Genomic DNA, 26,275 nt, shown 5'->3' on the forward strand with positions numbered 1-26,275 from the left:
CTGTTTTTTCATGTAAAAGTCTTTTTTGGATAAGATGATAGAATCTTCATAATAAGGTTTTTCTATTTTTTGCCAAAAGCAGTCTCGTAATTTTTGACGTATTTTTTGGGACTTTTATTGGCATGAAATTCTTTGGTTTTTCAGTTGGGAAAAACTCATCGACGTGAAAAACTACGACATTACTGAGATCTCTGATTGTAATGGTCCAAATCTCAAATTTGCTTGGTCAAATTATGCAATTTAAGTATTCCCAATATGGCTAAGGCAATCAAACTCTTTGAAAGACTCAAATAATAATATGTTTTTTTATTTTTGATGATTTTTTGAAAAAAGAACAAAGGTGCTAAGCACACATGTTTTTCACAAGAATAAGCAGTGTTCTAGAAAACAAGAAAAATTAAAAGGTTATGGGTTTGTTTTTCTCCAAGCTTCCCAAGTACTCACAACACACTCCCTTCACCAAAAACCACACAACATAATCACGTCACCACAAGAAGCAAAGAACTCAAAGAAAGGAGTTGGAAGAGAGAAGACGATATCCTCGGTAGTGGCACCAAAGATGTTATGGTTTGTGAGATTCATAGCCTCCAAGCTTCAGGTCCAATAGTTTCTAGCTCCAAGCTCCTAGGGTTTCCTCCTTTTATTGTCACCTTCAAGAAGCTACTTGACCTCCTTGCAAGGACTTATCTCTCTCACTCTCACTCACTCTCACACAATGAGCAAGAGGCACATGTACCAAGTATGACACACTCTACTCTTAACTCTTTCTCTCTCTCAACAAGACAAGAGCAAGTAGACATGCACAACTTAATTGGCATAAAGGGGGATTTTGTTTTTTCATTATGAGAAATTACTTATATACAACTGGCCCTTATTCACCCTTGGGTGCCCAAAATTAGCCTAATATACTCAACTTGGTCATTTTCTAGCTTTTCTCATAATATATATAGCTTTTTGAGTGCCGTTTTCATAACACTTATTGATGGGCTACTCCTATGTCTAGGGAGTGCCTTTGCCTAAAATGCAAATAATAGTGATGTCATCATCCTTATAACCTCAAGCATATTTAAATGGCTCATTCTCATGAATATTCGTGTGGGATTACTCCATTTTTTTGTCTCTATATTATGCTTTGATTAGTGGATCATTAACTCTAATTTCTCTAGCTCATTAATCATGCTTAAATAATTTCTTTTATGCTCCGTGATCCTCCTTATGCTCTTTGATCCTCCTTAAGCTCACCTGATTCTCTACAAAATATAAAAATACTTGTGAGATATCATTATCTTAATATCTAGTTTTGGTGGCACATTATAGAGGTTAGTGATGATTAACCTCAATCTAGATCGTGAGGAAGATTGAGTGGCATTGTGATTTCTTAGAAATTTTTAATTTGTTCTTCTCCTTGAGTGGCACAAGGGAGCGTGGGTAAATTCATTCTTGAGTGAGCTTTATGAGCTTTGATTGAGAGGATTTTTCTTATGAGGAGCTATTGAGAGTGTATTTATCAGTCTTGTGAGTTGAGAGAGTAGGAGTCAGTGTTGAGTATGGGTGATCCTAAGAAACCCAAATCTATACTTTGACCTTCTACTCAGTGAGAGAAGCACAAATGCCATCAAACCATAGCATACGTGAGTAGAGTGTTCATTTGGGGTGATCCCAGGAAACACAAATCTATAATTTATCCAAAGTTGTTGAGGGAGTATTTCTCATTCCTTTAAATTGAGAGAGTAGGAGAGAGTGTTGAGTTGGGGTGATCCCATGAAACACAAATCTATATGTTGTTCTTTTGCTCAGTGGAAGAAGCACCAAAGCATATGTGACTCATATGTGAGTAGAGTGTTGAGCTAGGGTAATACAAATATGTACTTTTTTTTAAACTTGGGTGGGAGCAAGAAGCACCAATTTCATCAAACCATAGCATGTGTCAGTAGAGTGGATCATTTCATTCCAACTTATGGGAGAGGAGTGAATTAAGGGTATTAATAGAGAAGAAAAGAACACAATTAAGCCAACACAATCAACTTATATTCATCTAAAGGAGAGAAATCTCTAAATCCCTTTTCTTATAGTGAGTTCATTCTAGCTCATCCATGGAGCTTAATTAATCCTACATTTATTGAATCTCAATAAGAAACAACCCTTGTGTGAATAGGGCTAAGTGTTGAGCTGTTGTTTTGTAAGCTTGAAATAGAGCTTCTTTAGCTATATTAAAGGGCCTACTCATATACTCGGTGATCAAAAACCTTCTTCTAAGAGTGAAGACTCAACCCACAAGCAATAAATCTTCGTTATTTTTAGCAAATTAAGTAGCTATAAGCTGTTGATTTTTGTGCCTCTATTCACACTCATCTGGTGTACATCTAGTGGGGCACTTTCCTAGGGTTCCAATGCTAAATCATGCAAGATGCAATATGCAAAGGTAAAGGTTTTCTTGGTCATGAAAGATGTGGGGGAAAAGTTTTCCTTCCAGAAAATTGAAACCTTTCACCTATGCAAAATCTTTAAGGGCCACAAGCTTTATACTTCTAGGACATTGCAACCTACCGTTGGATATGTACTTATCCTTACACGCCTACTTAGTGTAAAATATCCTTGCATTGTGGAGAACTATCCACAAGGTTCCTAGTGTAGTTATGAAGAATAAAGTCATACTTGGGCAATCGTCAAATGAGGGTCCTCCTATGCCTCTAGAAAAGAAGCCGGCTTCTGAAAAATAAAGGTTTTAGGTTTTTATAAGTTGTTATTTATTGCAGTTGTACACATACAAGACGAATTGTATGACATGAATGTTTCAATTGTACGCATACCAAATGGGTCTTTTTATGTAGCTGCTCTTTTGATGGGGCTATGGGTCCTAGAGATGGCCAAATCTATGCAATATGTAAGGAGATCCAAACTTAGCTAGGCTCTCCTTTTTTGCATGAAGACCAAGTTACATGTATTGGTTTTTTTTTTCTTTGCTTTTTTTAAATGATATGCAACTTAGTTGATCCAAGTTACATGTATTATTTTTGCAAAGCCTCTTGTACCACGTGAACAAAGTTAACAAAGGTATGTCTATTTTATTGGTTCTCTTTATCATGAATGATGCATAAACATTTCTTAAGATATATAGTAGAGATTATAACATAATAATATTTTTACAACTTATTTGTTGTAAAACATGTATTGTTTTGATTCCTTTAAAAGTTTATTTCATGCAACTTGGCTCTTAGCTTATGGGTTATTTTTATTTCCTCAAAAGTTTGTTTCATGTAACCTTGGTTTTAGTTAGCCCTGAGTTGGAGCTTTGATGAGACAAGACTACATTTAGAACTTTAGAGAACGCACTTCTTTTTTCTAGGTTAACACTGAAACACGAATGTCATCTATAACCAACATCCCTTAATGAAAATTATTTTCATCAATTGTGTGTACCCTTATGTTTGTCATAATCCCCCACCATTAAGAACTACTAGATGGAGTTTGATACACAATCACTATAAGAAATAGAGGGTATAACCACATTTCTATCTGTTGAAGAAATCAAAGGATATAAAGAGAGGAAAAAACATGTTCCTTAGTTATAAATGCACTTTACAATGTGGCCACGGGGGGCGGGTTCATAGTTGGTGGGCCGCGTAATAGTTACATTTATAATCACATTTATACGTGTTTATAACCACTATTAGCCACTTTATAATGGTGTTTCTAACCTGAAACAAAAAAAAACATCACAAAACAATTAGGGAAAAATGGGAGAGATTAATCTCCCTCATTCTATCGTATTTTTTAAAATAAATTTAAGTACATATCATCAATAGAGATAACACATTAAGAAAATAAAGATATCATATTTAGAATGGATATTAAGGTAGAAATACACACATAGGTACAACAAGCAAGGAGAGAGGTAGAAGCACAATACTCAAAATAGATTGATGAGAATGAGTGAAGTGACATGATAAGGTAACTTATCATACACTTAGGGAAAAAAACCTTCTAAAGTGGAAAAAAGTATCTCGGCCCATTATTAGCCTATGCCCACACATAACTACCATGTGAACAAATCTCCCAGTTAAAACCCTAAGATCTCTCTAGATAATTATTATGCATAAACATGCATAAATTAGGCATAAATTACCATGTGATCAAATCTCCCAGTTAAAACCCTAAGATCTCTCTAAATAATTATTATGCATAAATTAGGCATAAACATGCATAAATTAGGCATAAACTCATTCACCCAACCACCCCCGAGCCCAAGGGATGCACACATGAATTATAAATGAAATACATCATACCTCTACCTTGATGTCCCATACCATCAAGAGGTATAACTCCAATCCAATAGCATGTAGCTATAGTGTGAAATGGTAGGTGAGTAGATATGGACCTCTATACAAGAGACCATAGCATAATCGTCCAAGCCCCCAAGCCTCCCTTGAGTGTGTCCCATGAATTATAAATGAAATACATCATACCTCTACCTTGATGTCCCATACCATCAAGAGGTATAACTCCAATCCAATAGCATGTAGCTATAGTGTGAAATGGTAGGTGAGTACAGATATGGACCTCTATACAAGAGACCATAGCATAATCCTCCAAGCCCCCACCAAAACAAACAGATCAACTAACCCATGATAGAATTTATCTTAGGCTTAAGAAATTAAGCACAAACCACACTTAAATAAGTGCAAAATAAATTATCATGGAAAAGTGTCAAAGGTGAAACACACTTTGAATGCAAATTATAGCCATCAAAAAGAAATTAAGGAGCATGTCCAAAAAGAATGGCTAAACTATGGCCAAAAATCATGAAAACATCGTTTATAATTAATCCAAATGAAAATAACTACTAATATGAGGTACAATCATATTAATAATATGCGAATAATCCACATCGATCTAATGTCAACACGAGAAAATGTACTTTAATATTAAATAATCCTCGAAAATATTAAATTCTCAAGAAAAAAATTATCAAGATTTTTTTTCTAATTTTTTCTATTTTTATAGGGCCTCAAAATATAATAATTTTGAATTCTACCAAACCTATCTTATGGCATTCCAAACCTATATTTTTTAAAAAAAATTTAGCAATTTATTTTGCCAAAATACCATTGATATTTTAAAAATATTAATTTTTAAGATTTTTAAAAATAATTTCTAGAATATTCCTAATTTCTCCTGAGAATCCCATTGTTCACGAAATTTCCAATTCCGCCCGACAATTCTGAAATCCAATGAAAATTTATAATTTTAATGGATTTTCTAATTTTCTAGGTCAAAAATATATTTTTAAAGGAATTTGAATGGTCACGGGCACCCAAATGGACACACCACATGCCAAACACCAACCCCACATGCCTACCCCCCCCCCCCCGGCGGCCTGTGCGCAAAAATCATGAAGGAGAGGAGAGGTCTCCTCTCCATCTCCACTCCTTCTCTCCTCTCCATCTTCTCCACTCAATTCCCTTCTCTCCCTCTCTCTCTCTCTCTCGCTTAACTTTAATCTTTTGATTAAATTTTTAATTAAACTTTACTTAATCATAATTAACATTAATTATGATTAATGTTTAATTTTAAAAAATCCCTTTTAAGAGAAATTCTCACGAAAAAAAGAAGGAAAAGCCAGAATTGAGAGGTGGAGAGGATCCCATGCACACGGGAGAGCATTTCATGCATCAACATGCTGTCCCCTACTACATTTCAGCAGAAAATTGACAGAAATTTGATCGCATACCCGCGGAAAAACTTGCAAAAATGTATAAAAAATACATTTTAACCATAAAAATGCTCAAATAATTCCTAAAAAATTAGAAAAAAATTCCTAAAAATTTTAGAAATTTAGGGAATCCATTCCACCAAAAATATCCACAATAAAATATGTGGTATTTTTGTAAAAATTTCCATTAATGCTTATTTTAAACCATCAAAATAGAAAAAAATAGCATTAAACTCACGGAATTCTCCCACAACGTCGATTCGTTCTTTGAATAGTAGTAACACGCGTTCTATTCTCCATATATACGATCCACATGCAAATCATCAACACAAATCAACAAAATAATATTTTTATTAGTAAATATTAAAATTTACTTCAAAAAAATATCAAAAATTATAAATCAACAACAATTAACTAGAGATTGCTCTGATGCCACTGTTAAAACCCTAAGATCTCTCTAGATAATTGTTATGCATAAACATGCATAAATCAGGCATAAACTCATCCACCCAACCACCCCCGAGCCCAAGGGATGCACACATGAATTATAAATGAAATACATCATACCTCTGCCTTGATGTCCCATACCATCATGAGGTATAACTCCAATCCAATAGCATGTAGCTATAGTGTGAAATGGTAGGTGAGTAGATATGGACCTCTACACAAGAGACCATAGCATAAGCCTCCAAGCCCCCAAGCCTCCCTTGAGTGTGCCCTGAAAAGATGCAGGGGAGAAGAGAGCTTGAGCTCTTGCAAGCACACACACACACTCACAAAACCCTAATAGAGAACACACAAGGTGAGAGGCTGAAAATCTTCTTCTTCTTCACTCAACACTCAACACACCATATACAAGATAAGAGTACACACAATATGAAAGGTACTCAACCAATACATACGAGGGTTCTCTATAGTGTTAACCCAACTAAATGAGCTGGCGCTATAACTATGCTAGTCTCTAGAATGGCTGTCACACAACCTATCATCCCACTGGCCGCATATCACCCAAGATCTCACCAACCATGCCAGTGGTGTAAGTGTGGGGCCTATCTCCCAGGCGGGTCATCAGTGTCCACCGCCTCACTAGACGAGCTCGATATCTCAACACTCCCCCTTGAGCTTAACTCCATCTCATGTACACCAAGCAAAGCCCTGAATCTGCGGAGCTTCTCTGTACCCAATGCTTTGGTGAAGATGTTAGCTACTTGATCCTCTGTGCTGACATAAACAAGGTCAAGGTCTCCTGCCAAGACCTTCTCTCTGACGAAATGGTAGTGGACCTCTATATGCTTCGTGCGAGCATGAAAAACTGGGTCCCTGGCCAACGGTATACTGCTAATGTTGTCACAGAAAATGATAACTTGTCTATCCACTGATAGACCCAAATCTGCAAGTAGCTTTCTCAACCAAGCTACCTCACATGCTGCCATAGCAGCTCCTCTGTACTTGGCCTCTGTACTGGATAGAGCAACCGTAGGCTGCCATAGCAGCTCCTCTGTACTCGGCCTTTGTACTGGATAGAGCAACCGTAGGCTGCTTCTTGCTGCTCCAAGTCACAGCAGCACTCTCCAAAGAAAACATGAAGCCACTAGTAGATCTTCTATCTGAGATACTACCAGCCTAATCAGCATCTGTGTACCCATGTACACATATCTCTATCCCAGTCTCATAGAATAGTCCACAATGCAAAGTAGACCTCACATACCTCAGTATGCGTCTCAATGCATCCAAATGCGGTTTCCGTGGAACCTGAATAAACTGACTCAACAACCCAACAGTATAGCTCAAATCTGGTCTGGTGATCGTCATGTAGATCAAGCTTTCTACTATGCGCATATACATGGTAGGATCCTCCAAGATCTCTCATGAATCTGCAGTCAACTTGCCATTCTGATCCAATGGCACGAAAATAGGCTTACAGCCTGTCATACCATACTTGGACAACATGTCCAAGCCATACTGTCTCTACAGTAATCCAATACCATGTTACAGCCTGTCATACCATACTTGGACAACATGTCCAAGCCATACTATCTCTACAATAATGCAATACCATGTGGTGACCTAATCACCTCAATGCCCAAGAAATATCTGAGCTCCCCCAGATCCTTCATCTCGAACTTCTGTCTAAGCAAGATCTTTACATCAAAGATCTCTGCATCATGGTCCCCCGTAATGATCAAGTCATCTACATAGATGACAACAAGCACAACCCCTCTATCACCATGTTTCACATACAGCGAGAAATCTGCATTGGCTACATGAAAGCCAATAGTGACAAGATTTCATAAATCTTGTCAGACCATGCTCTTGGTGCTTGTTTTAAGCCATACAAGGCTTTCTTCAATCTGCAAACATGCTCGGGGTGACTCACATCCTCATAACCAGGTGGCTGCAGCATATACACCTCTTCTTGCAAATCCCCATGCAAGAATGCATTCTTTATATCCATCTGATGTAAAGACCATTGCTTTGACGCAGCCACTGCTATCACAACTCTCACTGTTGCCATCTTGGCAACTGGGCTGAAAGTTTCCTCATGATCAATGCCATATGTCTGAGCATACCCTTTGGCTACCAATCTAGCCTTGTACCTCTTTATGCTTCCATCATTGTTATGTTTTACTTTGTACACCCACTTGCATCCAATGGCTTACTTGCCTTCAGGCAATTGCATCCAATGGCTTACTTGCCTTCAGGCAATTGCACTAAATCCCAAGTCTCATTTTCATATAGTGCATTCATCTCCTCATCCATAGCTTTCTCCCAATACACATTTCCAACAGCCTCATCAATGCATGTGGGCTCTACAACCTGCACAACCTTTGCCATATATGCATAGTGATGTGCCACATAACCATCATAAGTAAACCTCTACAGCACAAGGTTCTTCACTCTCCCAGATCTTCATAGCTTTTCATTCATGGCTTCCATAGCCTTCTTTACACAAGGTGTTCTCATAGCTAGGATCCCAAGCTCCTCATCAAGGCTCATATCTGAGCCACTAGACTCTCCATCAACATGAGAATGCCCTGCAGAAATGTCAGGCATACCAAGGGGCTCAACCACTTTCTCTTTTCCTTTACGTGATGTACTAATCACATTTGCAGGACTGGTATTATGATGCAGCCTGCCACTCCATGGTCTATCAACAGACCCACTAGATGAGGACTCTCTTGGTCCACTCAAAGAGTGTGATTGCTGACTTGCATTCTGTGCAACCACACTTCCACTCACATCAGCCCCAACAGCTTCTTTTTCAGCAACATACTAGCTGCTCATCTCATCAAAGACAACATCCCTACTTACCCTCAACTCACGTGTGTAGCAGGATTATAACACCTGTATCCCTTTTGCTCAAGGGAATATCCAATAAACACACATTTTTTAGCTTTTGGATCTAGCTTAGTTCTCAGCTCATCTGGCACATGCACATATGCAATGCATCCAAAGACTTTCAGATGAGACAAATCAGGTTTTCTGTCAGTAAATCTCTCCTCTGGAGTTACATCATGTATAGCTACAGTTGGAGTCCTGTTCATGATATATACTGCTGTAGAAACAGCCTCAGCCCAATAGCTATGTGGCATATTCTTCTCTTCCATCAATGCTCGCACAATCTCAGCAATGTGCCTGTTTTTTCGCTCAGCAACTCCATTTTGCTATGGAGTGTATCTGTATGTAAACTGTCTCCGAATACCATTCTTCTTCAAAAATTCAGAGAACTCATTGGAGAAGTACTCTCCCCCTCCATCTGACCTTAGGCACTTTACATATTTCCCTGTTTGCTTTTCAACCAAAACTCTGAAATTCTGAAAGTGAGTGAACAACTCACTCTTCTCCTTCATGAAATATACCCACACTTTCCCTGTGTGGTCATCAATGAATGTCACATAATACCTGTAGCCTCCCATAGACATGGTCTTTGTAGGACCCCATACATATGAATGCATAACATCTAGTGCATTTCTGCTCACATATCTGTTACGTGAAAATACATGCTTTGTTTGCTTTCCAAATTGGCATGCTTCACATATTCTCTGCATATCTTCCACTTTAAACTTTGGCAGCCCTGTCACAATTCCTTTAGTCTGCATAGACTTCATTCTCTACACATTCACATGTCCAATTCTTTTATGCCAAATGTCTGTGTCTGCAACAATTCCTGAACCATTTGCAAACATCGCAGCACTCATTTCAGGCATGTCTACATTCAACGTAAACATTCTACCCACTCTGTTGCCTTTTGCAACTAACCTGCACTTGTCTTTAAAGTCTTCAACATAACAACCATCACGGTTAAACCGAACCTGCAAACCCTGCTCAATCATCTGGCCAACTGAAACCAGATTCTTTGTTATGTTCGGAACGTGAAGTACATCTGCAAGGTACTTCACTTTGCCATCCTGCATAGACAATGGCACATCTCCAATATGGGCAATTGGATGAGCAGTGTCATCCCCTGTTTCCACAAAACCTAGTCTTTCAAGGTTTTTCATCTCCTTGAAACAGTCCCCATGACGTGTCATGTGGTTGGAAGCACCTGAATCCACATACCATACATCATCCTTTTGTGCTGCTTCAACATTTTTAGACATGGCATTCACGACATGCTGCATAACAAACAACCTTTCATTATCCTCATTGTTTCTGCTTGAGGATGCATAGTTGTTCTGCTGCACTTTCCCATTTTGCATGTCAGCCTGCTTCTTATAACATTCTGCCTGCACATGTCCAAGCTTACCACAATAAAAGCATTCACGTGCATCATTATATTGCCTTTGCCAATTTCCATGTCCTCTTTGACTCTCCCTGCCTCTGAATTTGCTTCTTCCACCTGTGTGTTGTTGATGTTGTTGTTGTGTATTCTGGGACTGTTGTTGTTGCTGCTGCTGGCCATAATTCTGATTACCTGTTTGGCCACCTCCTTGACCGCGTCCACGACCTCCTTTACCTCATCCTCTTCCTGAACTTGTGTAGAAGGCCTGTTGCTCTGAACTGTTTTTGTTTTATGAAGACTGTTGGTCTTCACCCAAGCTCTTCTCTTCTATAATCAGCATAGACACCAAATCTGTAAAGTTGGGAATGTTTTCTTGAGTCTGAATAGACGTCTTGAACGCCTTGTATTGTGGCCCGAGACCACGTAGACAGACTTCCACCTTATCATCATCATCTACTGACACACCAATAGATGCAAGGGATTCCACAATACCCTTTATCTTCAATGCATAGTCATTCACAGACATGCTCTTTTTCTCCACAGTATGAAGTTTGTTCTTCAACTGTATCTTGCGTGCCTTGGTATTTGTTTCATAGAGTTTTACCAAGGTGTCCCACGCCTCCTTGGGGGACTTGGCATCCTGAATGTGCCCAATCATGGTGTCCTGTATACTAATGGTGGAGAGCCAATACATGACTTTCTTGGCTCCTTGGTTCCAGTCTTTAAACTCTTTCACATCTACAGCAGTCGGATTTATGTCCGGTATCTCCGGTGCCTCTTCATGCTCACTTTCTATGTAGTCCCAATAGCCCTTTCCCATCAGGAAATTCGTCAACCTGAACCTCCAAGCATGGAAGTTATTCTTATCAAGCTTCTCAGCCACAATCTGGGTTATGCCATCATTTGACATCTTGCCAAACACACAATTTTACCAGAAATAGCACTCTGGTTTGTCCTGCACAAACTGCTGTATTTTCTGCAACGGTATTGTAGTACTCTCAAATGTCACAATCAGTGACTTCAATATGCATACATACACCCAATGGCAACTGTTGACCTCTTTATAGCACCCACAGTGTCTGCACAGCCAATCTATCTTCCTGCAGTTCTTAAAACAGAGTTCTGCAGAGAATCGATGACTTACCCGCAGTGCTCGAAATTGCCTGCTTTCTGAAAAATGGAGGTCCAAACGCGCTCGAAACGCGTTTTGGGCCAAGAAAATTTGGTCCGATAGGACAGTATAGTTGCCCTATAGCTTTACTCCCGTGAAGAAAGCTCCTCAATCAGAGATCATTTGTTTGCCGGTGCCTACCGTAGAGCTCCCGACAAGGGTGTAGTCACCAACACAAATAGGGAAGAGTAGTTGAAGCTCTTACCCTCGTACCGCTTCCTGTGGTTCTCTTGCTTGCAGTTTAGTCCTTAGCACGAACCAGGCTCTGATACCATGAAAAGATGTAGGGGGGAAGAGAGCTTGAGCTCTTGCAAGCACACACACACACTCACAAAACCCTAATAGAGAACACACAAGGTGAGAGGCTGAAAATCTTCTTCTTCTTCACTCAACACTCAACACACCATATACAAGATAAGAGTACACACAATATGAAAGGTACTTAACAAATACATACGAGAGTTCTCTATAGTGTGAACCCAACTAAATGAGCTGGCGCTACAACTATGCTAGTCTCTAGAATGGCTATCACACAACCTGTCATCCCACTGGCCGCATATCACCCAAGATCTCACCAACCATGCCAGTGGTGTAAGTGTGGGGCCTATCCCCCAGGCGGGTCATCAGTGTCCACCGCCTCACTAGATGAGCTCGATATCTCAACATGCCCCATGCTCCTATTATATAGGAGGGCCCTCAAGTGACTCTTGACTTTCTATTTCCCATGTGTGATCCTCGGATGCCTGACCCTAATCTTAACCCTTAAGGTTAGTCCTAACCCATGCTCCACTAGAGCTTATTCCCATGCTCCCATGCTCACAAGCCTAATGTGGGTTAGCCTCCTAGTATATGCACACATAATGTGCATATAACACTCCCCTAGAAGCGATAATATAAACATGTACAAGGATTATGTGGTTGATCAATCCTTAAATGGGAATAAGCCTAAAGCTTTACAAAAGGCTTCGAGCTTCTCTCATGAGACATAAGCTAAGCTAATCTCTCATGCAATGAGCCTCTCCCTCATATAATGAAAATACACTTGCATGTGCTTTGTGTGCAAGCATGAACCATGGGTTGCTTGCAATGGCTATCAGTAAAGATGGAGGTGGGGGCTGATTTCTAACACCAAGATCTATCAAAAGGCATCTAAGCCTTACACACTCTCCACAATCAATGGTGCTACTATAAAAGCTACCATGTACTTATCTTCATAGCTTAAAGTGGCCACTATTGATTGATTCTTGTTGAGCCAAGATATATATAAATCACCAAGGTGAAAGAAAAAACCACTAGTGGATACTCATGTGTTATAACATCGAGTCCAATCGAAATCACTAAAAGCATATTAATAACACCTAAATTTGGGACTTAATTTGCCTATTTTTTAAGCAAAATTAGGTTATTTTACATATATGAGAAGAATTAGCTATATTAGTGGGAAAATTAGAAATTTTTAGGAAATTTCTCTTTTCTATCATTGTGGTTATTTTCCCTATTTTTCGGACATCTAGCTCACTTTTGGACCATTTCTATGTATTTTTCACCAATTTCACCCAAAAATTAATAAAGTGTTGAGAAGTGGAACCGGTGTTGCCAAGCATTTATGGGATATATAATGTATGGGGAATGAGGATGAGTGAATGAAAATGCCAATTACAAGTCATTTTAGGCTAGTTTTAGTGTTTAGGACCAGATTTTGGGTTGCCCGGGCACTAGAAATGTGAAAGGACATGAGTTAGTGGGAAGAAGTCCTTAGTTTTCACAAGAAATGGGTAGTTGTGCATGGGAAGAAGGGTGGAGAAGAAGTGGGCTGAGGAGGGCTGATTCTTGACAATTGTGCACATGCTTGGTTGAATCTCTTGTCCTTTGAGTGATTTGAACCCTCCTTTTGATATTAGTTTTCTTCACTAGTTTGCTTCTAAACCTAATTAACCATGGATTAGTGAGAGATTAGTGGTGAGGGTGAGTTATTGGTTGGAAGAGGAAGCTCATAGGATGTTTTGGTGTTTTAAAGGTTGAGGCAACACCATTCCTTTCTAAATTTCATTAAACTCAAGCCTAATTATAGAGGTATTCTTCTTATTTTGATTGAAAATGATAGTAATTAGTAAGTATTAGTAGTTTCAACATGTGATTAGTGAAATTCTAAATGTTAGTGAAACATATTAAGATGTACTAAATAATAAATTTGGTCGATATGTAATCATGTTTAGGGCATTAATTAAGTATTTTACCTAAAGAGGGTAGATTGTTAGTTAACAAAGGAACTAATTTAATTATGAATAATTTTTAAAATTTTATTCAAAAAAAGAAACATAATGATAAAAAAACACTATGATAAATTTTTGGTATTAATTGGATGAGTTTTGTTAATTATTAATTAATTATAACGATTATATACTTTATAATAATAGTTTAAAGAAACATGGTGAATGATTTAGTTTAGTGTTAAATTTTATATCATAGATGTTACACATTATGATTTACAACATAATTTTTTTAAACCATGTTTTATGAAGAGATGATGTGGCTTTTTAGGGTTTTAGTGCTATTTTAATAATCTATAATGTTTAAGTATAACTAATAATAATTAGAAAAATATGGTTAATAATAAGAAATTAGCAGTGTATTGAGGAATGGTTAAATTTTACTTCTCTAAATTTTTTTGGTAGAAAATGAATTTCTAAAAAATAATTTATTTTTTCTTTGGTTTTTAAAATATTTTAAAAAAATTAATATCTGATAAATGGAAAAGAGTTTAGAAAAATTTTGAACACAAACTCAGGTTTAATTTTTTATGATTAATCTATATGTAAAAGAAATTTTATAAAAAATAAATCTATCATCGAGATGTAGTGTAAAATGACATGATTTGGAGGTTTAGTGGAGGGTGAATAGCAAGAGATTAATAATGAATTGGAACACACTTTCTAAAAGGAACGATTTTTGTTTACTGATTATTTATAGCACATAAAGCTTCATTTTTATTTGACTGCATATGATGGTATATGTAGTGTAAAACACACCATAATTTATAATATAAAGACGGACTATACATTATATTTGAGTAGCATGAGATCATTCTCGGTGCTTAAATATTATTTGTAGTTTGAGTGAAGTGATAATAGATATGGGGAATTATTGTAGGCCATTTAGATTGTTGGTTAAGTCAGGTTGTTTTAGGAGTTAGTAGTGGTTATCCGCGAGTAGGTGGCTATAGTGGAGGGGGAGCCCTCGATCTTTTCAATATCCTTCTCTTGTAAAAGAGAAGTTGCATTTGGCTTTAATAGTGGGGAGCGTGTGGAAAGTCTTCAGAAGCCACGATCCAAAAGGGGCACTATCCACCGTGCTTGTCTAATCATGATTCTAGAAGGGCTTTACCACCATGAGGTGTTTAGGTGTTTCTGTAAGTGTGTTGGACTACTTGAAAATGAAGGAATAAAAGCATAAATCATTGAAATATATGTATATTTACCTTTAAATAGCGTAACAGCCTAGTACTTGGTTGGTTAGTAGCCCATTTTAGTGGGAGGTATTTAGTTGGTCATTTTTTGGTGTGTCTGCCTAGGAGACAAACACGAACTACAAAAGGTTAGGATAGCATGAGCATTAGTGAGCACGTAACTAGCGAAGAATTGGATCTAGAATGAGTAAATGAACTACCAAGAAATGCTAAATTATCGATAGTTTTAAGAGTCTACTTAGATCAACTTGGAGTGTTTATATTAGATATCCAGAAAACCTTAGTAAACAATGCATGGTTGAAAAGGCTCAAAAAGTTAATATAGATAATGACCTAGGTGAGATTGGGAACTATAATCAAAAAGTGTCGGGAAGATAGGGAGAGTGTTTGGGGGAATTTAGAAATTGAGGATAGAGAGTGTGAGTGAGGGGAAAAGAAGAAAGTGATAGTGCGTGATGAAGATGTTAGAAGTCCATTATTTGATAGTTGTGGTGGGGAGGATCGTGAAGTGCTGGAAGAGGAAACCCTAGAGGAAAAGAAGTCCATGATGAAGGGTAAAGGTAGTGAAAACCTTAGTAACAATGCATGGTTGAAAAGGCTCAAAAAGTTAATATAGATAATGACCTAGGTGAGATTGGAAACTATAATGTAAGCGAATTAAGGGAGTAGTGTGTTTCATTAGAAGAAGAGAAGGTGGCAACCAAAGAAGAATTAAGGGTAGCAAGAGGAATGATATCGTGTCTAGAAATAGATAAATTGTAAGCTTTGTGAGAGTTATACACCAGAGCTAGGCAATAATAGAGATGGAAGATATGTATCACAAGGAAGAAATTTCCTTGTTAGATGCTGCCTTAAAGGAGGAAAATCTATTTATAGAGGAGGGAGAACTATTGATATGCCAACTTAGGCAGAAGGAATGCTCTTTTAATTGACAATTCAAGAGGGAAAAAACATAAAGTTGTATGGGCATTGAAGGAGGTAGTAGCCCTAAATGTTAAAGGAAGAAGTAGATCCTTTGAGAAGAAGTAGATCCTTTGCGATGGGAGGCTGGGTGTGCAGGTACCCCGCTAGTTGAGCAAGCACAACAAAGGATGCAAGAGGTGTACGAGAAGGTAAGAGCCCCCATTAGGGAAAATCAAGCCCACCAACCCACGGTAGACATAGGAGACATTTGGAGATGGGAGGAGGGATCATAAGACATAATCATTGACAAAGGACAAAGGAAATTTAAGAAGCGACAAAATCGAGCAGCAAGAGGGCTGAAGATGAAGAAAAGGAGTCCTTGTTCCTTACATGAATTTGAGGAAGTCAAGGATGGGGAAAAAGAAATAGTACTTAATTGCTTGATGGTGGAGTTAACAGAGGCACATGAAGAGGAGTTTTATGAGTGCTATTAGATTGTGCCTTATGCACCTGTGTCCATCATCATTAAAAGATGAAGAGAAAGAGACGGTTAGGCCAAATCCACATGGTCTTTTAGAAGAAGTACTGATGTGTATCTCTCAGGAGATTCCTAGAGTATCTCCTAGGAAACCTTGATCCAATTATGCAGGTGATTCTAGTGTCGAATTGATAAAATTTGAGGTAACAGAAGGGAAATCTGTGCTAATTGGATCTTCATTGGAGGGATCCCATTTGGAAAATCTTTGAAATGTCTTAGTCAACCATTGAGGTGTATTTTCATGGACTAATAAGGACTTGAAAGGGATTAAACCAGAGTTATGGCAACACTTTATTGACCTAGAGCCCAATGCACGTCCTGTTTGTCAATGACATCGTTGGACGAACCCAGTTTATGCAGAGCTAGTTAAAGCAAAAATCAATAAGTTACTAGATGCAGGGTTCATCTATCTAGTATCTTATTAGTGAGTGGGTTTCACCTATTGTGATAGTTTCCAAAAAGAACAAGAAAATTCCCATTTATGTGGATTATTAGATTAAATAACAAAACAAAGAAGGACCACTTTCCCTTGCCATTCACTGATCAAGTTCTAGATAAAGTAGTAGGCTATGAGCTTTATTCTTTCATGGATGGCTTCAGTGGATATGAGAAAGTGTTGATTCATCTTGAAGACCAACCTAAGACTACATTTATCTCTGAATGGGGGACATTTGCTTATAGAGTGATGCCTTTTGGGTTATGCAATGCCCCTACCACATTTTAACTTATTATGATATCTGCTTATCAAGAGTTTCTAAGGAAATGGATGGAGATCTTCTTAGATAACTTTTGTGTTTGTGGCACCTGTAAGGATATGTTGAAAAAATTGGATCAGGTGTTAGATAGGAGTACAGAGGTGGGTATAACTCTAAACCCATATAAGTGCATACTGGAGTGAGTAAAGGTACTCTTTTAGGTCATGTGGTATCCAAAGACGAGATTTCCATGGATACAAGTAAGATATAGAACATTAGTGAGTTACCACCACCTCAAACCCTTGAATAGCTACGTAGGTTCCTAGGCCATGTTAACTACTATCGGTGTTTAATTGTAAACTTTGTAGTCCTTATAGCATTTCCTTTGACTACGTTGTTTTACGGAAGGACAATCCATATGTGGATAGATATGTGTCAAGGGGCTTTTGAGCTTCTCAAACAAAAGTTAGTGGAAGCTCCAATCTTGGTACCTCTAGATTGGATGCAGGAACTTTATATCCATGTCGATGCTTCCATGATAGCAAAGTGCTGTTCTATGCCAATCTGATGATAATAAAGTGGACCATCCTATCTATGCGAGTAGGAATCTAAGTGATGTAGAGAGAAACTATACAATGACAGAAGATGAATGCTTATAAATGGTGTTCTCAGTTGTTGAGAAGTTTCGTCATTATCTACTAGGAAATAAATTTATATTTTATGTCGATTGTGAGGCTTGAAATACCTCTTAAATAAGCCGGAATTAGTAGGATGAGTGATACGTTAGATGCTCTTATTTTAAGAGTTTGATTTCCAAGTAGTGACAAAAGCAGGGAAGATGCACGTGCTAGCAGATCATTTACCTAGATTATTGATGGATGATCAGGAGGATGATCTTCCCGATGGTCAATTATTTGCTACCTTCTATTTTCTCATTCTGGGCTATGGTAGGTGATCATTTAGAGGAGTGTGAGAGAGTTAGAGTTAGAAGATGTGCCAACTATGGCGGGACCTAGTTTATGCAACCTCTATGTGGACCCCTTACCACATGGACACCTTCGAGGTCTTACTAGTTATGGGCTACCGCACCAAGAGGGAACTCCACACATCCACGGTTGGAAGAAGAAATAGACAACAACTGTCATTGGGTACTTACCAATGCTTTGAGCTCACGTCCCTTAAGGCTCTCCTTTGGAAGCTCCACTCCTCTAGTCTCCACCTCCATGCTATCACCACGGAGTCACTCACACCACAATACAAGGCAATCTTCCTCTCACTCTCCCACACACATGCATAGAAGAGGAACATGCAATAGAGTACACACACACACACACACTCTCTCTCTCTCTCTCTCACAAGATAAAGCAAGAGCTCTCATAGCACAAAGGGGGATTGTGTTCTTTCATTATGAGAAATTGCCTTTTATACATATGGCCCTTATTCACACTTGGGCGCCCAAAACTTACTAATCTAAAGCCTTGGTTGGCTAGTATCTCATAAAATGTACAATGTTATAGTGCCATTACATAACACTTATTAATCTCTTCAAATAGAGGGGCATCTTTGTTAATCCAAAATGGGATTAACATCCCCCCCACCTGATGTAGGCTATGTCCTCATCACAGAACCTTTTACCTAGGTCGAAAGACTCGACGTCGAATTCATGTCTGTAGAAATTGCGACCTGATTGAAGCTTTTTTAATGTTCTTTGGAATGCAAAGTGTGATGTCCAGAACCCAATGTTGATCATGTGGAAGACACCATAGTCGATGGTAATAAAGTATCATTCCTCGCTCATTTGGTCCCTTATTCATGTCGAAGCAAAGGCATTCTACATTGTATCCATCATGTGTTTCTGTTGGTGGTGGTGGCTGGTTGATGAGTACGATAATCAATTTTAGGAACTTGACCGTGCATTATGTCTGGATTTTGTATTCTCTAAGCAGATCTAGGTGAGCATTTGGTTCTTTTGACTTGCTATATCTGAAACCTCTAATGGTGAGAACTTCGAAAAATTATGGCAAAAATGGAAGTCCCATTTCTTTTCTGCCTTGAATAGTGGCATAAGTCTTCGTTGTTTGTTGATAGGCATGAAAATTGGATCGACTCGTTTGTTGGGGGGCTGAGCCTTTATATTCCTAATAGTACTCTGGAATGATCAAGTATTCCTTATGCCATCCCAGTTGATGTCGAAATCCTCCAGGCAGGGCTTGTCTCCATCTGTTTCGATTGTATAAGAACCACCCCATGTGTGCACTGGGATGCTAGTGTTGCCATGCAAAAACAATAACTGATTATGAAAGTAACTACCCTGATCTCTAGAAGATCTGTGAGATGAGGGTTTGCTAGCTTTGTATGCTTTGCCACATTGTCCCACAATGTACCTTCTCCTTGTATTGGCAAAAATTCTTCTAGATCTGGCATTGGGGCTATGAGAGAATAAGGGACATTGTGGTGTCGCCTCAAATGTATGCTCGAGTAAGCCTCGGGAAGAATTCTTTATGTCGGATTAAAGGGAGTGATCTGCATCAATACTTGGAACATCAACTTGGGCTTTAATAGAGGATTCCTAACTTTGAACATGCTCTCATATTTTGCAACTGGAATTGTATGCAAAACATTTTGATTAATGAAAGGTGGTACATACGTACCTCATCGAGTGGCCATTGGGGAGATAAGGTTGTTGCCGGTAACTCCTCGGGGTCTAAAGGGTTAGTGTGAGAGAAGCGTGAAAATATGCAATCAGCCTCAGTTTTGTTAAGAGTGACATTTGGATAATGATTTAAGAGCTTACTAGAGAGGGATGGAAAAATAAGATAAGTGACAGATTGGGACGATCTTGGCGCTTCTCCTGGTGGTTGCCCTGAACTAGGTGGTGGGTGTGGAGGTGTAGCTGTTTTCATAAATTCATAGAGTTATGTTATTTCATCTATGGCTATATTTGGATATTCCATGTGAGATCAAAATCATTAAGAACACTTATTAACATGGCCTCCAGATGTCTATGCGACAAAAACAAAGTTAGTGTTTGAGGAGGGGCCCGAGGAGTCACCGGAAAGGATCTTATCTTCGAAGCACTTGATGAGTTGGCGTAACTCGTTAGTTTTCTCTTGCCATTGAGAATGATACTGGAGGGTGAGTGTTCATTCCAAATCCTGGATTCTCTTATCCTTTTTGTCGAGGAGGGAGGAGATTGGTGCTTCTCCTGCATCTTGAGCAGTCGACAACTCTGTGTATCTTCTCTCGGCCTCTTCTTTTGCAATGCTATTGGCTTTGTCTTGGGCTTGAGACACTTCTAATTGCACCGGTCATTCTTGTGCCAATGTTTGGCCCTGTTGGTGGCTCACCAACATCTTCTCCATTGGTGTTGATTTGGCATTGACAACCTCATTGAGGTCCTTGATCTTTTCTATATGTGCTTTGTTTAGCTTGCCACCTTTTTGTTCTAAGTCAACAATTGTTTCCTTTAGCTTGTTGATTTGTCTTATAAACCCCTCTTCCTTGGCTTGAAAGGTGGCATGTGCTTCTCTCAGCTATTGTGTGTGCTACAGCCCTTTTTCTTTTGGTGTTCGCCACTTCTTGCTATAGTTGTTCTTTTGCTTGTTCTAATTGGGCTTTGAACTCCTCGTTTTCCTTTTGGTGGTTCGGACTATTGTTTTGTTGATTAGCCTATTATGCCCTTCCATCGTTGTGATTATTGCCTCTTGCTCTTTGTTGGAAACCCTTAAACTTTTAATGATTACCTCCTTGTGTGGCGTCAGCGCTAATTGATCTTTAAGAGATTACACTTGTTCTGTTTGTCTCTAAGCTGCTGCCACAATTCTGCATGTCTGTTGTCATGTAATAGATGAGTGGTGAGGAGGTGACAGCACCACACTCTTTGTTCATGTGACCAAATAGAGGAGCTGGAAGAGGCTGTGCCCTCTGCTTCATGAAATTTGAAGTTGGAGAAATCTGTCAAGACCTTCCATGGTTTCTTTGAGAAAGGTATCTACATCCTTAGGCATATTTATACGATCTAGAAAGGAGCCTGTGCCTGGAGTGCCTTTCGAGTCCAATCTTCTTCATTTGCTCTGGGACTGGGGTTATCTTCTGTTCTCTTGCGCTTGTCTGCTTCTTGTTCCTCTTAAGCATCCTCTTGATGGGCTGAAGTGGCTTCTTTATGCTCTTTGCCTGCATCTACTTGTGGCAATTGTTGTTTTCTTGTGTGGCACCTATCTCAGTTGAGGTGGGTAGATCTGAAATGATTGAGGTGTTTGAAGACAAGGGTGGTAGGGCTAGAAGGTTGTGTTTGAGTATCAATTTTGGAGCTGTGAGTTCTGTTAAGTTGATCTTCTCCACTCCGATTGCTTTCTTTTCCTCCAGAGCCTGGTGATATATTGCAATGCCCTTAGTGAACTCTTCCTCTAGGAGCTTTGTTTCTACTTCCACCTGTTGGAGGCTTCCCCTCATCTTTTTTGGTTTCTTTGACTTACCATCCTTGGCAAGCTCTTGTACAAGGTTCTTTATTTCTTTAAGGATAGCTTGTCCTTGTTGTAGCTCTTCTAATAGGTGTGCAGGTGGTGCCATGACTCCTTGGGCATGTGATAACTCTATGATCGGAGTGCCTTGGGGTATGGGGATGTTACTTGCATGGCTGTAATACCTTTGTGAGGAGGTAGGGGTTGCACACTTTGGACTGGTGAGACCTTAGATAGTTTTCCATTTCCCCATGGATGTACCAAGCCCAATCTCTGATTTCTCCTCATGTACTTTGGCGATTCTGTGGAGAGGGATTCTATTATACCTATCCATGGGTTTTACTTGCATGAGCATCGACATCACTTAGTAGGCTCTTTCATCTACTTAGTCCCTTATGTTCTCATATTCAACTCTATTTGAATTATATGAGACTTTCTTGAGCATGTCTTCCATTGGCATCTGATGTAGTGGGTGAACATGTGACAGAATGGGAGGAGCAAGTGTAGTGCATCTCTTATCATGGCTTCGGTGATGAGTATCTTCTCCTTTGATCCATTTGGTTTTGTGATGGTCCCCCCTTTTTGTATTCTTGTCGTAGGATTTGATGAATTATGCACAAAGTGATGGATTGGTAGTGTGGGGTGGTAGAACCTCTGCCATCTTGCTCAGCCCTACTTTTTCTAGCTTATACTGGACATCAGTGTCTTCCAGAATCTTTAGGCTTTTAGGGATGTGGTATTGGAAGATTACCTTCCCTTGATTTGTTTGTATGCCTATTTGGAGCATTGAGCCTTGTAAATCCTAGGCATATGGTCCCAGATATGTCAACTTTGTGCCTCTTTGCGCCCGCTTCCTTTTGGCCGGTGATCCTATAGCACTAGCTTGAGTGACGGCTGGGTTTCCTTCAAACTCTGGGTTGGAGGCTTTTGAGGATGCCATCTGTAACATTAGCAACAATAGAGCATCAGTCATTGTTGATGACTGTGATAGGAGCTCTCGGCACATGTTGGCTTGCTTTGTTTTGTGTGTGTATGTGTTAGTGATTTTCTAAGTGTTGGAGTATGATGGAAATAGTGTTAGTGTGGTGAGCAATCCAAAAAAAAGGAGTGATGTGGTGAATTAGTATATGTTGTGAAGTAGCAGGGTGAAATATGTGAATTGTCAATGTGTGAGCTTGCTAAATCATGAGCTAGCAGAGTGTAGTTCACGACGTGAGCGGTTTATTCGTGAAGCATTATTTCTTGAACTGTCTAACCCATGAACTAGCACACTGTGAATTTGTTTTTTGAATGTGAGAGGTGTTATGGAAACAATGCAAGGGGAAGATAAAAGAAAAGAAAAGAAATGGATTCAAGCATGATGGCTAGTGAGCATGTGAAAACATTTTTAAGCATAGTCTCTTGATAATAACCATGATTGAAGTAATTTATAATCAACCTTAGAGATCCTACCTGAGAGATAATGATTTGCAGGCAACCAGATGATGATGGTGAAGTGCTGGATGGCCGAAGCGTTGATGACGATGATTGCAAACAAGTAGATGGTGAGACGATGAAGTGTTGGATGGATGGAGCGCGTCGACGATGATCACAAACAAGCAGACGATGACGATGAAGAAGCTCTCAAAGAAAGACAACAAAAAATGCATGAAAGTGGAAAAATGAAGTATTTATGATCTAGTCGTCGCGGCACCGGTAGCCATCTTGATTGGGTATGACACATGTCTAAATATGATACGCGGAGGCTTTTTGACCATTTCACGGCATGAACTCGCATGAGGCAGTCTCGGGGGGTGCTGATTCTTTCCCACAGAACAAGAATCTTCCTGGGACTTATTCTAACCAATGCAACTTGAATGTATCTAACTGTATCATAGGAATCCACTGATCCAACCGGCCCGTGGGTTAGCCAACTGCCCAACCACTGTGTTGGTGGGATCCCTTTATATAAAAATTTGATCGAGTTTTGTCTCAAGTACCAGGGAAAAGAGTTCCTAGGCCCCCTAGTCGGCACTCGTGCAAAATACAATTTAGACACACAGCACTTACGCACCCAATATGAAATTGCCTTTTACAGATTCAACTGACTTAATAATCCTCCAAAATATCAAGTCCATTGTTTTACAATCAAAATATCATCCGGACTCTCCGTTGAAGACCAGCTAGTCAACCAACGAGATCCAAATTCAAGTTCTAATTCACATAGATAATTCCTTGTCAGTCCATCCATATCTTCCTCGACATACGCATGGGGACCACTTCGTCAGCCCTCGCCCATCGTACCGAAAGCACACCATTTTAACCATATCGAGGCTGGTCAAGACCTTGGCAGGCTTTACCGGAGCGACATCCTTTGATGACTCCCCACTAGCTATTGCAACGAAACTCTCCTTAGTTTAAACCATAGGCCAAATGCTTCCTCCAGCATTCTAGCATAAGAGAGCCTTTTCAGAAAAACAGAATTTCTATGCAAGTAAGAAATCTTGTGTTGAGTTTGATTCCACAAGACCCTTTTTTCTCAACATCCAGATTTTCTTAATGAGAATCACGAATCTCAATCACGATAATCCACCCATTAATTTCAATGAATTTTTAACTTATTTCTCGACGGTTTCGGTCTTAGGGAAAACTTCTCTAAATAAGCCGAAATCCATTCTTAGTACTGAAGAGATGGGAATGGTCACAAGGTTTTACTTAATTTCTGATTTGAGAGATGGGCAAGCATCTTACTGACCCACCATTCTCACGTGGTCGTGATCTAACCATAAATTACTCGGATTTAATCCTAGCCTTAATTCCTAAGGATTTTTCTTCTATTTATCTGATAATTTAACGATGATTTCCAATCGAAAAGGTTAAAATCCAAAATCATGAAATTTTATTCTTTCTTGGTCATAATAGAATTATAAATAGCTCTATTCGAGAATAATGGATTTTTATAAAGATAATTCTCCTTCTAATAATCCATTTGTGAATATGCATATATCATTTTATTGATTTATTCATATAGAAATATCTTAAAATATTCTTTTCTCCATTTTGATACTCAGCATTAATATACCATAATTTTCTACATGAAATTATGGTGAAACCTTCTCTTTTAACACCGAATTTAATTTATGTATTAAAGTATGATGAAAATTCCTCTTTTAAATAAATAAAAATATCCATATTTGAAATATGCCAAAAATTTCTCTTTTAATATTTAAAATATTTGTATCTAGAATATCATGGGAATTCCTCTTTTTGCATCTAAATTTATGCATGAAAAAATAAATAAAATAAAAATTCATCTTTTCTCTATTTAAATAATTATGCATAAATATCATAAAAATATTTTTCATAAATATGACAAAATCATTATTTTTGCATAAAACTATCTATGCCTAGAATATGATGGGAATTCCTCTTTTTGTATTATTAATTTTATGCATAAAAATAAGATTTTTATTTTTTCTGGAAAATTTTACCATAGCTTCGCTGCAATTACTGAGAATGTTTAATTTTCTAACTTAAATGAATACACATAATTGAAATGTGATAGGAACTCCTCTTTCAAACTGATGATTAACCTTTCCAAAAAGAGAGATTTAATAATTAAAAAACATTATAATTAAGCATTAAACCATTTAAGCATTATGAATCATTAAGAAAACTTGATTTCAAGAAAAAACCTTCTAATTGAAAGCTTCCCAAGCATTAGAGGGGTTGGGAAGAAGAAAGTCATTGAAAAAGATAGAAAAACCATTGAATTAAGGCTTACCCATCCTCTCTTGAAAATTACCCTCCCCAACTTGGTGGCCACACCTTGCTTTGTGGGCTTCACTTGTCTCCAAAAGGAGAATTGAGAAGCTCCAAAGCTCCCAAAAGTAGAGACAAAATAAAGGGACAATAGAATTACACTAAAATGAAGATAATACTGACATGTAATTACCCAAAGATGAAAATACAAAGGAATGAGGGTCTATTTATAGGTGAAGGGGGCCACTAACCAAGTCCAGTTGAGTTCTAGAGGCTTCCAGCTTCAGTTTGGACAAGATTAGGACCAGTTTGGCTCCCTTTTTAATCCAGTTTGCGTGAGGAGAGAGGAGAGATAAAAATATCTCAAAATGCCAAGTAATGATGAGAAAAAGGTGCCTACTTCATGGGGCCTCTCCCTCCTTACTAAGATGTCAAAAATTAAATTTTTTAGTAATAAACCTTAAGTTTTAACTAATAAACCCAGTACTCAGTCAACTCTTCATCTTATGTGAGCATTTACTCATTTTTGGGGTATTTTCTTTTATTCTTTGCATTTTTGTCATCCCAACACTTGGATTAATCCGATTGGCCCTTTATTAGAATCTTATTTGGACCTTAATCAAAAATTTCTGAAAATGTGGACCCTTAGGCTAAGGCCTTTAATACACATATTCAATTAATTTCTAATGCACATTGGAAAATTCTTTTTGAACTTTTGTTTTAGGGTAATTCATCTTAGATATTAGGAGAAACTTTGTATCAAAAAATATCTCAATTTTGAATTACATCTCTCTAGAACATTTCCTCTGCCTAGGCCAAACAAAGGAAAACAACATTTTCTTTCATTCTGAAATAGGGGATGACT

The sequence above is a fragment of the Cibotium barometz genome, chromosome 7 (genome assembly GCF_041138505.1).
Source record: "Cibotium barometz isolate CiBa-2024 chromosome 7, ASM4113850v1, whole genome shotgun sequence".
Classification (NCBI taxonomy): domain Eukaryota; kingdom Viridiplantae; phylum Streptophyta; class Polypodiopsida; order Cyatheales; family Cibotiaceae; genus Cibotium; species Cibotium barometz.